Here is a 5,647-nt window from a genome sequence, read left to right on the forward strand (position 1 = left end):
TTGTTCTCTGCCATTGCCCTTTGTTCATGGAACTTTCACAGGTTGTGAGTTTACACGTGGACATTTATTTCTTCTTTTGCTTATTATTTATCTTTTTCTCTGGAGTATAAGCTCAAAGAAGACAGGGACAATGAGCGTCTTATTCTCCATCGGGTCTAGTACAGCGTGTGGCAGATGTAAATACAGTGTGTGGCAGATGTAAGGTATTTATAAATACATATAAGGAAGAGAGTAAGGAGAGAAGGATGGAGAGAGAATAGATGAGGGGAGAAGAGAAGAGGGGCAGGGAGGTGTGCAGAGGAAGAGAGAGAAGAGATAAAGCAAAGGAGGAAGACGGTCTTTTTGATTAGTGTCATCATGACTTTGGAAGATGCTTGCTTATAGCAAGAGAGCAAACAAAAGAGGCAAGAAGAAAGCACCTGGGGATTTTTTCTTTTTAATTTTCTACAGGGCTTGTGCACAGGCAGAGAGAAAGACAGACAGACAGAAAGAGAGAGAGAGACAGAAAGAGAGTGAGGGAAAGTTAGAAAGCGCCCTCCAAAGGGGATTGCCATGCTGCAATCTCCGATCCTCCATTCTTCTCTCCAGATTCTGAGCATGAATGCACTGCGCCAGAGTTTTCAAGCTGCCAAGTCAGGACTTGAACCGCAGTCAGTCATGTCAGATCCAGCCATTTAACTACCCCACCACTGGCTGGACTACACCTGAGAATTTATTTATTTATTTATTTTTGGTGTTTCTTTTATTTATTTATAACACCTACCTTGTGCCGAGGAAGTTATTTTAATTGATCATTTTTAATAATCCTAAGAAAAAGATGTTAGTATTTCATTTTATTGGTGGAAAATAAAAAGAAGTTGCAAAGTGAAGGAACATCTCAAGATCTCACAGTTGGTTCTGAATATGATGGACCCAGTCTGTCCCTTCACTCCAAAGGGCCAATCATCCCCTGCATACAGGTGGTTACTGGAGAGCTTACTTCCTTCACTGTGTCATGTGGGCTGGCAATAATTGGCTATTATATTAGTTAAAATTTTGTTTACATTAAGTGCTCTGTGAAAGAACCTGCCAAGGACCACCAGATTTGGACTAAAGAAGAAAACTGGAATTGCTGAAGAGCTTTGGTGTGAAGTAGAGGGGCAATCCCACCCCACCATACAATTAGTGAAGCTGAAATTGACAGACAGGTTCTCACAAAGAAGGAGGGGTCAGTTTCCATGGTGCAAACACAACACTCCAGACAGTTGACTGCCTGCGAGCCAGTACAGAAGTTCTTAGATTTCACAGAGGACAGTAAGTAATTTTATATTACTCCTCTTATTTATTATAGATGGTTCATTAAGTAATTTTATATTACTCCTCTTATTTATTGTAGTTATTATAGATGGTTCACATTTATTAGAAATTATATTTACTGACTACTTGGTAAATTGAAAAACTTCTACTAGAAAGACAGGAATTCATGTGCACTTAACCATATTCATAAGGATTCACAAAAAGAAAATTTTGCTGAATTTAACAGTCAATGATAAACTAATGAATTGTGCATACTTTCTGCATATAAACTGTGTCATTTTGTTATTGTTTGTTTTTAGAAAGTCTGTGGTTCCTTGCCATTTCTGTTTTAAAACCAAATTTATTTATTGATTTATTTAGAGAGGTTTATGTTATAGGATGTGTACACTCACCAGAGAGACAGAGAGACAAAAAGCAAGAAATCGTTCCCTGGGGGATGGCCATGCTGCAATAATTTCTCCTTCATTCTCCTCTAGGGATTTTGGACATGCATGCACACATGCCCCATGTGAGTTTCAAGCCACCAGGTCCAGGACTTGAGCTGTGGCTGACCACATGGTAATACAGTGCCTTAACCACTATGCTACCCGCTGGCTCCAAAACCAAATGTATTAAGATTAATTCACATACTATAAAACTGAATCCATTTAAAGGGCCCAGTCAGTGGTTTTTAATACTTTAGAATTGTGAAATCATCACACCACAATCTAATTTTAGGACATTTCATCTCTTCTGAAAAGAAACCCTGTAGTCATCAGCAGCCACTGCCCACTCCCACCTTTATGCCAGTCCTAAGCAAATAATTATCCACATTCTATCTCTGCAGATTTGCCTAGTCACATTCCACATAAGTGAAAACACAGAATATGTGGGGTTCTCTGACTGGCTTTGTCCACTTAGCATGTTTTATGTTTCATCCATGTGTATCAATACTTCATTCATTTTTATTGGTAAACAATATTCCATTATATCAATATCCCCACCATCCATTCATCATTGATGGACATTTGGAATGTTTCCACTTTTTACCTACTTGAATAATGTTGTGAGCATTTGTGTACACATTTTTATGTGGATATATGTTTTCATTTTCTTGGGTATGTACTCCATTGGCAGATTCACACTTTCCTGTGACTCATCTGTCCGGTAGAAAGTCACCTAAAGTACGTGGAATAACTCCTTGAGACACAGACATCTGAGTCAAGAGGGAGAGGCCATACCAGATATGCACCTGCATCTCTTTCATCCTCCATATTTATTAGGACAAGGGAGGAAGGATGGTTATATTTTAGAGAAAGTTGGGGTTTTTTTAGAGAATCAGAAAAATAAGGGTATTTCCTGGAACAGGTTGGCTTTGGTATCAATTAGGGTGATATGACTAAATGACACTAGAGATTGGACAGAATGCCTTGGAATTTGGAAACTACATTTATCAGATCACACACCCGTCTAATGGCCTCCTGTTGTTTCCAAGCAGGAAGGCCACATTCCCTGAGCAAGCATTCTCTCACTGACTCAGAGTTCATAGATCCAGTGATGTTCTAGAAGCATGGTGTTTCTATTGTTCTCTAATACTTTCTGATTTCAAAACTACTGCAAACCTACAACAATCAAGATTGTGTGGTGGGTCAGCCAGGTTGCAGTGGGTAGGGTGGCTAGATCCCTCATGGGCACCTGTGCCCTGTGCATTTCGAGTTCTGCACCAGATGGCTTGAAACACACACAAGATGTGCATGTATATGTCCCAAATCCCAAGAACTTGAAGGGATTGCAGTATGGCCATCTCCACTGTGGAGGTGTGGAGTGTGGAGTGTGGAGGTGTGGAGTGTGGAGGTGTGGAGGTATGGTAGTGTGGAGGTACTTTTTCATGTTCTCTCTTCACTCTCTTTCTTTTTCTTTTCTTTCTTTCTTTCTTTCTTTCTTCTTTTTTTTTAGTTAGCAATTTCTGGTTTTTATTTTACTTCTTTTACCGCAATAAAGTAATTCTAAGCTAAGTTTATATTAATCATATATAACAATAGTAAAAATAATCAAATGGCAATATTAAATAGTAACAGCAGTTATATTTTACTACATGGTGAGAAAAGTTTCTTTTAAGGTTTTAATGTTCTTTTATAATACTAATCATAAAAAAATCTTAAAACTACCTCCAAAGTTATCTGTTATTAAATAAGAATATTCTTTTAAAAAGTACACTATTGCAATATTGTTAAGCATTCTGAAATTAACTGTACTCTTTTAGAAGTTTAATAAAGGATAGGAAGTTTAGAGAAAATACTCCATATATGATTGAAATAATTGACACTTTTACAAAATGTGCCCCCAAATCTGGACCTGAAAAGAAAAGTTACATACTTGATATTGAAGTACAGTTTAAAGCTCTTTTTAAATCTAGGAAAGAAATTCAAGGAGTTTCCCCTACTCTGAGATACACATTTTCTTTAACAACTAGGGAGCTTTTGAAGCATAAATGTCATTCTTTCATTATAATGATAGCAAGTATAAATTCTCAGTTTGTTTTTATTGTACATTCTATCTGTGTAGTGTGTTTGCAATCACTGTTAACCTCTGTCTCAGAAGCTCTCTTTTTTTGTACCAAGAAGTTTTCAATAGTTTTGGCTTCTTTGAAGAGTCCATCTACCTCATCAATGTAAGAAACATCTACTGCTACTCTCTCGCTTAAAATCTTTACATATGTAGACAACATTTGATTAATTTCCTTGCTCATATCATTTAAATCTTTCTCTAAGACTTCATCTTTTCACTCTCTTTTTCTCCAGCAAGTTCACACACTGTATAGCCAAAAGAAAAAAAAAAAGAAAAAAAGAAAGAGAAAAGGAAAAAGAAAGAAAAAAAGGAAAAAGAAAAGAAGAGAGTGTGTGGTATTAGGATATTAGTGCAAAGATAGATACCTAGAGTAATGAGTAGAACTGAGAATCTGGAAATAAACCCTTTTGTTTATGCTCTATTATTTTTTGACAAGAGTGGCATATAAAAATTAACTGAGACTTAAAACTGTAAAATCCTTATAGAAAAACCCAGAAATAAATTCTTGTAAAGGACTGACTTCATTCTTCTGTGTGCAGGTGTAGCACCATTTGTTGGGGAGATGATTCTTTTCTTATTCAATTGTCCTGGCATGTTTACTATGGGGTAATCAGAAAAGTCTTGACACATGTTTATATAATAAAACATAGGAAAATATGTCATGATTTTCCTGATAATCTAATGAAACTAGGAAATAAGAGTCCTCCAACATCGTTCTTTTTCAAGATTTCTTTTCACTATCTGGGTCCCTTGTATTTCCATATGATTATCGTTTTAGGATCAACTTTTCAATTTCTCTGGAAATAAATTTTATTGCCCAATGAAGACTTTTACTTGAATTGCATCTCATCCTTGGGAAGTTATAGACTCTCTTTGGTATGAACTCACATATGGAACAAATGGGATTGGTTTAAACATAGCTTGCTTAAACGCTTGTAGGAAAGGCCAGTAAAAAGCCTCCAGGCATCAATTCTAAAACTGGTTTTGTTTTTAGTGGCATCCACCAGATTAGAAACACTTTAGTATTTTTGTTTACCACGGATGACTCAATGTAAAGGTGTCCTATTAAAACCAATTTTAGAGCCAGTAGGTGGCACAGAGGTTGAAACAGCTTGCCATTTAAGGTAAGTGGATCCCAAATGGCCAACTGAGTGGTTCAGGTCCTAGACCCAGCAACTTGAAAAACACACCAGGCATGTGTGCATATATGATCAAAATCCAAGAGAAGAATGGAGAAGGGATGGCGTGTGGCCATCCCTCCTCAGTGTGATTTCTCACTCTCCATCTCTTTCTCTGCCTCTCTCCAGCAAGCACACAAGTCCTATAGCAAAACTAAACAAAACAAACAAAATCCAAAATGTAAAGTAAAATACAGCCTGTGCCATCTTCTCTGCCCCCGAACATGGTATGTATAGACCTCCTACTTCATACAATGCATATAGCCCTGACCCGTACACCCAGAGCTTCTGATTCACTTTGAACTGAAATCCAGGCATTTGTCTTTTAAAGCATCCACTGGAAGTCCCCATGTACCCTTCAATTAGAACAACTACTGCATCCATACTGGTCTCCTTCGTGTGTCCAGTTTTGTTCCCTGCCAGGCTAGCCCCTACTTTTCAGCCAGAGAGATATTGCTACTCTACGTGTGGTGAATTGACTATTGATAGTAGGTGCTGTTGGAACTTGTTATAAGTGCAGAAATCTCAAGACTCATCCCAGATCCACTGAATCAGAATCCTTTTTATTTATTTATTTATTTATTTATTTATTTATTTATTTATTTATTTATTTATTTATTTATTTT

The 5,647-nt window shown here is 37.0% G+C and overlaps 1 protein-coding gene across 1 annotated transcript in view; it reads left to right on the forward strand.

The window, feature by feature from the left end:
• Positions 1–1,169: 1,169 nt before the first annotated feature.
• The window catches only part of ANKRD66 (ankyrin repeat domain 66), a 16,645-nt gene continuing 12,167 nt past the window's right edge, over positions 1,170–5,647 (forward strand). The window contains exon 1 of the mRNA XM_006149085.2: positions 1,170–1,293. The gene's annotated coding sequence lies outside the window, so the exon portion shown is untranslated. The remainder of the gene's footprint in view (positions 1,294–5,647) is intronic.

This window comes from Tupaia chinensis, unplaced genomic scaffold (genome assembly GCF_000334495.1).
Source record: "Tupaia chinensis unplaced genomic scaffold, TupChi_1.0 Scaffold000252_1, whole genome shotgun sequence".
NCBI lineage: Eukaryota > Metazoa > Chordata > Mammalia > Scandentia > Tupaiidae > Tupaia > Tupaia belangeri.